Source organism: Arachis duranensis, chromosome 6 (genome assembly GCF_000817695.3).
Source record: "Arachis duranensis cultivar V14167 chromosome 6, aradu.V14167.gnm2.J7QH, whole genome shotgun sequence".
In the NCBI taxonomy this organism is placed as follows: Eukaryota; Viridiplantae; Streptophyta; class Magnoliopsida; order Fabales; family Fabaceae; genus Arachis; species Arachis duranensis.
Window position 1 is genome coordinate 50,100,571 of NC_029777.3, and position 12,337 is coordinate 50,112,907.

A 12,337-nucleotide genomic window follows, 5' to 3' on the forward strand; every position below is an offset into this window, starting at 1 on the left:
GACATGATCGAGAACCGACAGCTGAATAGCCGTGCCGTGACAGGGTGCGTTGAACATTTTCACTGAGAGGATGGGAGGTAGCCACTGACAACGGTGAAACCCTTGCATACAGCTTGCCATGGAAAGGAGTAAGAAGGATTGGATGAAGACAGTAGGAAAGCAGAGAGACGGAAGGGACCAAGCATCTTCATACGCTTATCTAAAATTCCTACCAATGAATTACATAAGTATCTCTATCTTTATCTTTATGTTTTATTCATCATTCATAACCATTTGAGTTTGCCTGACTAAGATTTACAAGGTGACCATAGCTTGCTTCATACCAACAATCTCTGTGGGATCGACCCTTACTCACGTAAGGTTTATTACTTGGACGACCCAGTACACTTGCTGGTTAGTTGTGCGAAGTTGTGTTTATGCCATGGTATTGAACACCAAGTTTTTGGATTCATCACCGGGGATTATTAGAGTTGTGAAAAGTATTGATCACAATTTCGTGCACCAATTGTGTAAGTGGCTCACTTATAGTGAATAAAAGGAATATATTGTTCTCTTCCTAAGTGGAAAATAGCTCACTGTCTATGAATCTCAATCAAATAAAAGTCCTTGGTTAAAAAGAAAAACAAAAAGAGAAAAAAAAAAGCCAAAGGTGGCAGCAGAACAAAAGAAAAAAAAAGAGAAATAAAGCTAGACACCAATAGCTTGAACCTTAGAATATATGCCTATGGTGTCTTTGTATTAGGATCTGCTTGGATTATTAAGTTCTTTGTAGTGCATCAACACTTGGTAACTTGGGTTAACTAACCCGGGATTATCAACTGAAAGTCCACTATCAAGAGCAACCTAGCTACAAGACATTTAGTAACCCAAAGAGGTGCTGGGCATCAATGTTCTAAGAAGGAATGTGAGCCAAGTGTCTACAGTGAATAATGTGTTGAGCACAAATAAAGTAAAAGAAAAAGAATTGCTGCACACATGACAATGAGCTGAATGTTACAGAAAAGGAAAATAAAGAGAAACAACCAGTGCACGCGTAGATAAGTCAGCGTTGGAGGGAACGTTGCTAGTCCAGCGCTGAGGGAAATATCTTCGAAAAGCTTTCAAAAACTGGAATTGGAGAACTTGCATCCACACGCACGCGTAGGTGATGCGCACGCGTAGGTGACGCGCACACGTGGATGTGCATTCTGGTCCCAACGCATACACACAAAGGTAACGTGCACACGTGGATAGGCCAACGTTGGCGGGAACATTTCCAGTCCAACGCTGATGCCAACGTGCGCGATATGAAGCTCATTTCTGAAATTTGAAAAAGCGCATCAACGCACACACATGGATAGGCAAATGTTGGCACCCCAACGTTGGGTCAAACATTGATTGCAACATCCAAAACCCATTTTCTCCTAAGAACGTTTGACTCAACGTTTGCCCAAAAACGTTGACTACAACGTGGATATCAGAGCTGCACCATTGGCACCTCTCTCTTCTCAAATGCATTGGGAGTCAATCCAATCAACTTCAACAAAGGCCAAAAGCCCAATCCAGATGACTTGAAGATCAACTGAAGAAAGTGTATAAATAGCTTAGAGTTTAAGTTAGAGGGAGTTAGACAGTCAGATACCTAAATTGGGGAAATTTTCATCTTCTCTGTACTTTCCTCTGCTTTTCTTTTCTGCAATTTTTCTTTCTTTGTAATTTGAATTGAGTTATGATGAACTAAACCCTCTTTCATTGGGTTAGGGAGCTTTGTGTAATTCAATAGATCAATATTAGTTTTCATTCTTCTTCTTCTTCTTTCTTTTCTCTTGATTTTGCTAGAAAGCTTTCGTTCTTCATCCAATTGGATAGTTCTGTTGGGAAAGAAGCTATTCATAATTGGATCTCCTCTAAATCTTGGAAGAGGAAAGAGGAGATCATGCTAGAAATGCTTTCTCACACTGGATTAGATTGGGATTTGGATGGATATAGTGTCATGTAATCCTACCAATACTTTGATCTATGAATTTGTGTGGTATAATCAGTGACCGAACTTCATCTCTTCCCATGAGCACTTAAATCAAGGAATTGGGCAATTGTTCATGCTTAGAGAGATTAGATTGCCAAGGAATTGGGATCTAATCATCTAAGATTGCCAAGGATATCAATGAATGCATTGATTGAGGAATAGATGAAAATAAATTTTATCCGAAGGATTATCACATCTCCTGACCCCAATGAGCTCTCCTACTTCTAATCTTACCCATTCTTTCAATTTTGCAATTTATTTTGATGCTCAGCAACCCCATTCCCTTTTACTTTCTTGCAATTTAAGCTTCTGCACTTTAATTACATCCAATTCCCTTTCTGCCATTTAATTCTATCATTTACCTTCAGTTATTTACAAACACTATCCAATTCTACTTTCAGTGTAGTTAGTGTGTATGATTATTATTCATAATTGGAGGTATGACATGTGTGACCTGTGTAAATTTTGTGGAAGGCATTTTGAGAGATCTTCCAGGGTTCGAGAGGGCTGTAGTGGCTTTTGCTACTTTGTTGATTGGAATATTATCTTTGATCCTAAAGTTTCCTGTCCTAGATACTTAGTTGATGGGATTGAAGGGGAAAGCAATGGAAAATTTAAATTACGTGTTAGAAACCCTTATACAAAGATGGCTTCTTAAGATATTGAGGATAGATCAACTATGTTTTGACTCTTCATCTCTAGCTTGCTTCTTAGTGTGAGTGTTTTTAATTCTTCATTTGATAATCCGTGTGTATGTGATGTGCGAGAAAAGTGTCGTCGGTTTAGAATTAATCAAAATAAGAATCACTTTGTTATTAGCATAGTCCAAACCAACGATAAACTCTCACAATCAAATTTATTTCAAAATGGTAGTCACAGTCAAAACAAAATAACTGGGAGTTTGAAGTCTCAGGTCGTCTCCCAAGGAAGCACTTAAGAGGCAATGAGTGTGCAGATTCCGATTGTAGCAATCAAGGGGTTTTCAATGAAGAAATAAACATATAAAGCAATAAAAGAACATGCAAAATTGTAATGATTGAACTAATGAAGAAATTAAAGAACCGACTATGTAATATGAACAAGTAAAATATGAAAGAAATTAACATGGCAATGTATGAAATGTTAAAAACTTAAAAAGAGGTCTTGGCTTGGAGTGAGCTAAGGATCCTTTCCTTGTTGGAACCACAACTATGACAATCAATTAGTCTCACTTGATCAACCCTCACATCGGAAGGTAAGTTAAATGAGCATAAGTGTTCTTAACCCACAAATCCTAAATTGCTTGCTAATTGCCTTAGCAACAGATTAGCGTTAGTGGGAAAAAGAACAATTAACAACCTATAAAATGACACTAAATGTTGGAAATTCCAACTCTAGGAACCCAATTGATCACTTTACCTAAGCCAAGAGGCAAAAATTTAGCCCAAAACCATGTTTGACATTTTATCAAACACTTGGGTAGGCAAAAAGCTTAAACATGAGAAAAAAAGAAAAGACTTGGAATTAAAAGCAACAATTGATCTCAATCAACAAGAATAACATAAGAAATAATGAAATGAACATCAAACATCAAACTCATCAACAAGAAAGTGGAATTGCAAAAGAGAAACAAAATTTGACTATATCTTGAATGAGAAGAAAGAGTAATGATAATATAACCATAAAGACTAATAACAAGAGAATACTTACAATGAGATTAGCAAAATATAATGATCGAAAATTGAAATGGCACTTGGAATATAAAACCCTAATAACACCCTAATGGAGAAAATGAGAAAACTTAGAGAAAACTAAAATTTAAAACCTTCTATTCTACTCCTAAAACTATACTAATGACATGCTATGTTATTTCCTTCATTTCCCCTCCAAAATGAGCTCCAAGACTTCAGAAATGGGCCCCCAAAGCCCTCAAATTGCGAGGCACGTGCTTCTCTAATGAGGTCATGCGCGGACACCTGTGCAGACGCACAGGAGTGTGCGTCCGCACACTTTGTGAAAATTCCCTCCTGTGCGTACGCACAAGAGGCTGTGCACATGCACACTAGGCGATGCTAGGCGGGACGCGCGACGCTCCTGAACTGATCCACGTGCTCTGCTTGGGCTCCTGTACGGGTGCACAGAAGGCTGTGCGCACGCACACGTCTCTGAACTCTTCTCCTTTGATTCTTCATGCTTCCTACATTTTGCAAGCTCTTCTTCCATTTTCTCCAACCCATTGTTACCTTATAAACTTGAATTCACTTACAAATAACATCAAGGCATCGAATGGAAGACAAATGGAATAAAAAAAATAGATCAAATTAAGCATAAAAGAGCATGTTTTCAATATCAAGCACAATTTGGGAGGAAAGTTCAAAAGTATGCTATTCAAGGGAATAAGTGCAAGTTTATGTGATAAAATCCATTCAATTCTAACCAAAAAATCATCATCAAATATGGATTCATCAATTTCCCCACACATAAACACTAGCATGTCCTTTTGCTAAACACACTCAAAGGAGATAGATGAAAAGGGAAAATGACTTATGCTATATACTACGTAAATGCATGCAACTATCCTAAGACTAATAGCTAAAATGTGTTATAATGAAAGTTGGTAGAAACAAAACATGAAATTCTAATCCGTCACAAGAAGGCGTAAGGGCTAAAGCAAAGAGTTCATGCATTAAGATCAATGTCCAAAGAATTGAATTGAAATTCTTAAAAATTGATCAATCAAACAACTTGCAAGAAGATACGGTGTAAGGTGCAAGAACATAGAATTGAGTGGTCAAACCCCTCACCGGATGTGTGTTCACTCAATTCGCTCAGTGTTTAGGGTTTAACCACTCAATTCTCCTTTTATCATGCTTTTCAAAGAATTGCAAGTTATCTAACAATCAACTAGTATTTAATGCATGAATGACAAATATCATGAGGTCTTTAACGGGATGTAATGGGGCTAGGGTTCACTACTAGAAAACTATTTATTACAGACGGATATTTTCGATGGATTTTATCCCACGGAAATACAGAGGGAATTTCATAGGGATTTTCAGAGGGATTTTTTGTCGAAAAACAAAAAAAATGGATTAGCATAAATTACAGACGGAAAAGAGAATCCGTCGAGAATTCCGTCGCATTTTTTTCTGTGAGAAATGGTTACAGACGAAAAATCTGTCTGTAATTAAATAGACAAAATGCTACCTTTTATTAAATTATTACAAACAAAAAATCCGTTTGTAATTAAATAGACAAAATGCTGCCTTTTATTAAATTATTACAGACGGAAAATCCGTCTGTAATTTAAATTAAATCCGTCGGAAATATTGAAAACCCTAATTTTATCACCACCCATTCACACTCCATTCGAACGTTGCTGTAGAAAGTGTTGTTGAACTCTTTGCCCTCATCCCTCGAACTCTTCGCCCTGCAGCCCGCCGCCCATAGCCATCGCAGTCTCTGCCACCACTGTAGCCACGCAACCCTCGCATCAGCCCTCATAGCTCCCCGCAACTTCCACAGCCTTGCAGCCCCGCAGCGGCGCAGCCACCGCAGCCCCTACACACACATAGCCTCCACCGCCACCGTAGAAGATCCGTCGCTGTCGTATGAAGCTGTGTCGTCGTAATTGGAAGCTCCCTCGCCGTCGTTTGGAAGCTCGTTGGCCGTCTCCTCTGTTCAAGCGCTCTCCTTCTCTCTGTGTGTCGCCGTTGTGCTTCTGCTACTGCCCTTCCTCTTCGCAGCCAGTGTGAACTGTGATAAATTGAGAACATTGAATGCTGTGTAGTTTGTTAAACAGTCACTTTGCTGTTCATAATTTTGCTCATTTTTTTATTCATACTTGTTCATAAGCACTGATAATATTGAATGTTGTGTACTTTGTGAATTTTGTTCATAAAATGTCTGTTTGCTGTTCATAATTTTGTTCATATTTGTTCATAAACAATGATAATATTAAATGCTCTTTTTCTCCAGTATTGTGAACAACTTCTTTGTTCATATTTGTTCATAAACAATGATAACACTTGTTCATATTTGTTCAAAGTTCTGCATCAGAGTCTTTTTCTCTAGTGTTGTGAACAATTTTTTTGGCAACATTTGGAGCAGATTTGGCAGATTCAACAACTGTCTCTTTGCTCTTCTCCAAGTTAGGAACAAGTACAAGTACAATTACTTACTTAATTAAAGCCCTTCTTCTTCTTCTTCTATATAGCATACTCTATGGTTATAAGCTTACACGGTTACAGTACTATATTATATTATTATTATTGTTGTTGTTGTCAATTTATTATCTCTCTGTGGTGCTAGAAGGTGCTGAATTAAGGAGAGAAGAGAGAAAATTTTGGAGAAGGTTTGAAGTGATTGGATTTCACAGTTATATGCATTAAAAGCTATCTAAGGCCATAGAGCAGTTACAATGAAATATATGCACGGCTTCAATAATAATAATAATATCAAATACATGCCATAAACTACAAGGTTTGCACTTTTCATCTACTTCTAACTGCTTTCACTATTTACCTTATTATTTTTCAGATCACTTCACTACACTACTGCTCTTCTTTTCTTTTTAGTTTGTGGCCTTAATTCTCTATCCTTAATTATGTTATGTGTTTTGATTTTTCAGTGTATCTACATGCATGATTCAAGAATGTATGTTTGTCCTTTCATTTCTTTCTTTCTTTAATTTTATTCTTTGTTTATATTGAAATAAAGTATTATTGTGTATAATTGGATCTGAAGATGAGTGGATCAAGCTAAGAGCATGTGCTTCTTTTCTTGGCTGCTGCTTAATATTATATTACTCTAACTTGTCTTTTCTTGCTGCTCTTGCTGATCAAGTTAGGAGTATTAAATGCAAGGATTCTTCTTATGTTAAGATATTTGGCAGCATTAAATCAGTGGGAGGAGGCCTTGCTTTAGGTAAAGAGGGTCCTCTTGTCCATACTGGTGCTTCTATTGCTTCTTTGCTTGGACAAGTAAGTATGTACTACTCAGTATATGGTAGTATCTAAATGGTATGTTAAAAGTATAATATACGCATAGTATGTGTTAGATCTTTCAGTATGTCCTTTCAATACTTTGTTTCCCATAAATAAAGAGGCTAAAATGTGGTGGCAACACCACATAAAGTTTCCATTGTATTTTAACTGACCATTTAAATGAACCTTGCTTTCTAATTTATCAACACTTGCACATTATATTACCTGAATTATCCTCTGTTCTTTTGTGCATTACTTTTTTAAGACCAGTTTTGTGTGATTTTCATTGAATATGTATTTTATATGGAAGAAACTGATATAATCTGTTGGTGTCATGTCTTGAGTAGGGTGGTTCCACTAAGTATCATATAAAATTCAAGATGGTTTCAGGTATTGAGAAGTGCTCGAGATCGTCGAGATTTGGTAACCTGTGGGTGTGCAGCAGGAGTTGCTGCTGCATTTAGAGCTCCTGTTGGTGGTGTATTCTTTGCATTGGAAGAGGTAACATCTTGGTAAGGAATTCTTAGTGACATGGCTTTTTTTCATTAGAAGGGAAAATGTGGTAAATCATTCATCATATATATTTTTGTTTTGATTTTTCTCCTATGCTCTAGAAAGTGGAAGAGTCAACTTATGTGGCGTGTCTTCTTCACATCTGCTATTGTTGCTGTTGTAGTGCGAACTGCAATGGGATGGTGTAAGAATGGAAGAACTGTACTGAAGAAAGAAAGTGATTATTATTGATATTTTGTTGTTTATCATGCTAGTAGTACCTTTGTCTTCTCACTTGTCTTCTTATTTTTGTTTGCTCCTTCCTTCTTCTGTACTGCAGATTAATGAAGCATGCCATGTCTCCCTTCTAACGTCAATTATTTCATTTTGCTTACTTCTAAGAGAATGTAGTCCATGCCCAGAATCTGATCCTACTTCTGGTATTGAATGCCCACGTCCTCCTGGAATGTATAGGAATTATGTAAATGTAAGACGTTGAATTTATATGATGTTCATCGTTGTTAGTCTTATTCAATTTTCTCATTTTTATTTATTTTTATTTTTATTTTTTAGTTTCAGCTTTATCTTTATTTTTATTTTTGTGTTTTCATACTATAAAACTACTTAATGATAGTTGAAACAAGGGTGTACTCCTGGACTTAATTACTTTTGGAGATTCCATTTAATTTATGCCCCTTTTTTGGCAGTTCTTTTGTAGCAGTGACAATGAGTATAATGATCTTGCGACTATTTTCTTCAATACACGGGTTTTAAATGAACTTGGAATCATAATTTGCTTTTTCATTTATTGTTATATTATAGTAAGTTACTTCTCTATTGCTTCAGGATGATGCCATCATGAATTTGTTCAGTGCAAAAACAATACATGAGTACAGTTCCCAAAGTCTGTTAACCTTTTTCGTATTTCACTCTTGCTTACTAGGTTGGACTTTAAATGCATTAGCCTTTATATTGAGATATTTTCTATTTTTTGATTCAATAGAGTTCTTGGATACATTTATGTGTATATGGTTGATAAGAATTCTTGTTGATTTCTTCATGCACCAATATTGAATAGAGTTACCACTTGGTGCACTTGATTATATACCAATTATTTTCTCTGTATGTAGCAGGTTATGTTTTATACTTTAGCAGTGTTGACGTTTGGTACTACTATGCCAGCCGGTCAATTTGTCCCTAGTATAATGATAGGATCAACTTATGGACGTCTTGTTGGCATGTTTGTTGTAAAATATTACAAAAAGCTCAATATTGAAGAGGGAATGTGAGTGTCTTTCTTGACATTCCTTTAAAGTCATGGTCAAAAAGATATATACTTGTTCCATAGTTATATTTTTTGAAGTCTTTTGTTTCTTGATAAAAGGGATTATTATTATTAAAAGAGAAGGATAATACTAAGACCATTGAGGACAAGAAACAAAAAATATCAAAAGAGCAAAGCTTTCTAATCCCTACTATACTGAATGATTTTCTTTTTCTATATGTGGAATCCCCATTTCCCCTGTAATGTTCATCCGATACTTTCTTATGTTCAGGTATGCTATGCTAGGAGCTGCATTTTTTCTTGGTTGTTCAATGCGGATGACAATGTCTCTTTGTGTCATTATGGTTGAAATAACAAATAACCTGAAACCTTTGCCCCTTATTATGCTTGTTCTTCTTATATTGAAGGTATGCAAATCAGGACTTTCCTGTACAAAGAAGTCACTTCAAAATGCACTAAGTTCTTCCCTTACAGGATGTGGGTGATACTTTTAATGAGGGTCTATATGAAGAGCAGGCAAGATTAAGGGGCATTCTATTACTGGAATCAAGGCCTAAATATGAGATACGGAACATGACAGCAAAGGAGGCCTGTGGAAGTGGAAGGGTGAGTGAACTTTCAAATTATTTAACAAATTGCATGTCCTTTATTAGTTGTCCAAGTATTGTTTTTTGTTTATTATTTTTTTTTTGGTGTGTCATTCTTATGATATGTAACTTTCTAAAATTGATGCTACCACTGGTTAAACTATATGTTTCACATGCCTTATTCTTTTGATACTTTGGCTTTTGACTCTGTAAATCTGTGTATTGAAGGTGATCTTGTTACCTCGGGTAGTTAAGGTTTCAGACGTAGTGTCCATTCTACAGAGCAACAAACACAATGGTTTTCCAGTATGTATATCTCTTATATCTATCCCTTCTATTGATAAATATTCCTTGCATTTTCATAGTTGTAGTTATACTTAAAATTATGCCCATGTGATTGATCACACAAGAAATGGAGAATCACTTGTTATTGGATTAGTACTTCGGAGGTGAGCATGTACACAATATAGTTTTCTAAAGTTTTCTTATACTTTGATGTCTCTCTGGGTGTGACTCCAGGGAAAGCTTGAATTCACTTGGAAACTAAACTTCTATGTCCCTGTCTTCTGTCTAGTCATTTGTTGGTAATCCTTCAGTCAAAGGTTGATTTCCAACATAGCCCTTTACCCTATGATCCGAGAGGTGGGGACATGTGACGATTGGATTTTTGACGGTTTAGAATTTCACAAATGAAATCTCGTTGAAGTATAGTCTCTAAACCAACAATAATCTTCTCATACAAAAATTTGTTTGTCACAAGTACAAACCCCTAAAATTAACAACCTAAGTATTTAAACCTCGGGTCGTTCTCCCTAGGATTTACAATAAAGTGTCTTGTTATTGGTTGTGAGTTATTTTGGGGTTTTTGAGATTATAGACAAGAAATATAAATGGCAAAGGAAATAAACTAACAACTAGCAAAGCTCTTGGCAAGATATGAGAATTAGAAGTCCTATCCTAGTTATCCTCCTCAATTGTGATGGCAAATTGTCCATTGCTCCCACTTAGTCTTAGTTAACCCTTACTAAATAAAGGAAAGTCAAGTGGATGAATTGACTTGAGCCACAAGTCCTAGCCAACTCCCAATGAAAGACTAGCTTTAGTGCACTCCAAACCAATTAGCAATCTCTCCAATTATCAATCAACAAAGGAATTAGATAACTCAAGTGTCACTAATTACTCTACCTAGGCCAATAGGAACAAAATCTACACTAAAACTAAAAGAGACATTTCAACAAACACATAAAGTGCAATGGAAGTAAACATTATTAAATGCAAGAATTAAAGAGGGATCTAACTACAAAATCAAGAGATCAACAATAGAAAAGCAAAGAAGAACAATTATTATGAATTACCTCTTTGAATTGAAAGAAAATGGAAGGAACAATAGTAGATCTACAACAAAGTATAAGAATCAACATAAAGGAAATTACAACAAAAGAATAGAAGAAGATGAATGTAACAACAAAGAATTGAAAAGATAGAAGTAGAAGAAGATGAATTAAAATCTAGATCTAAGAACTAAACCTAATCATAATCCTAATTCTAGAGAGAAGAGAGAGCTTCTCTCTCTAGAAACTACTTCTAACTATAAACTATGACTAATGGTCAAAAGTATGTTGATTCCCCTTCAATCCTTGGGTTAAATAGCATCAGAAATGAGTTGGATTGGGCCCACAAGGCTTCTAAAATCGCTGGCCACGTTTTGCTTTAAGTGGACTAGGTGGCAGCAACGGCGCGTGCGCATACTATGCGCGTGCGCGCCACTATACTTGTAGCAACTATGGCAAATCTTATATCGTTTCGAAGCCCCGGATGTTAGCTTTCCAACCCAACTGAAACCGCATCATTTGGACCTCTGTAGCTCAAGTTATGGTCAATTAAGTGCGAAGAGGTCGGCTTGACAGCTTTCCGGTTCTTTCATTTCTTCATGAGTTCTCCAACTTTACATGCTTTTTCTTCATTCCCTTGATCCAATCTTTGCCTCCTAAATCTGAAATCACTTAACAAACATATCAAGGCATCTAATAGAATCAAGGTGAATTAGATTTAGCTATTTTAAGACCTAAAAAGCATGTTTTCACTCTTAAGCACAATTAAAGGAGAATATACAAAACCATGCTAATTCATTGGGTAAATGTGGGAAAAGGGTGATAAAATCCCCTAAATTTAATACAAGATAAACCGTCAAATTGGGGTTTGTCAACATGTCAATAAGGTAAGGCTTGATGAGCTATTTTAATATTTGGGCTTTTTCATCTGAATTCTACCTAGATATACAATAGCCTAAGTTTTTTCAGTGTGTTACTCAAAAAATAGATGAGTGTATTAGTAAGTTGTTAGATACACACTTGGATCCTTTGGAAAAGACTCAAAAGAAGTTAGAAAAGTTGGAACTGGCAATTGAAAAGGCCAAGAAGGAAAAGCTGAAACAGAAGAGATGGAATGAGGCTTATGTTAGCTATTATGAGAAGGTTAGAGCGTCAAGTAGTTCTTGTGCAGTTTCACTACCACCGCCACCGCCGCCACCCTCAATGTCTTCGGATGAGGGCTATGATGATGAGGATGAAGATGACACTGAAGACTATAGCTGATAGTTTTAGTATTGTTGAACAATATACTAGTAATTATAGTTGATGATCAATACATTTTGTTTATGTTTTGAATTATATTGACTTGCTTGTTTATAGTATTTTCCTTTTAGTTTGATAATACGATGAATTTGTTTATTTTTTTAAATATTATAAATATTCGAATATAAATTAGATAAAAATTTGTATTAAATTTATATTTATTTTGTACGAAAATAAGTTTATTTTGTAATTAGAAAAATAAAAAAAATTCTATTTTACCTTACTGGCGGATTTACAGACAGATTTTCTGTCTATAATCAGAGTGTAAGATGATTTTCCAAAGTTCAAATTGATGAGCGGATATTTTATACGCTTTTTGGGGGTAATTTCATGTAGATTTTAGCATGTTTTAGTTAATTTTTAGTAGAATA

General features: G+C 35.8%; 1 pseudogene; it reads left to right on the top strand.

Moving 5' to 3' along the window:
- Positions 1-9,989, top strand: part of LOC107493790 (chloride channel protein CLC-d-like) — a 14,103-nt pseudogene extending 4,114 nt beyond the window's left edge.
- Positions 9,990-12,337: the final 2,348 nt, after the last annotated feature.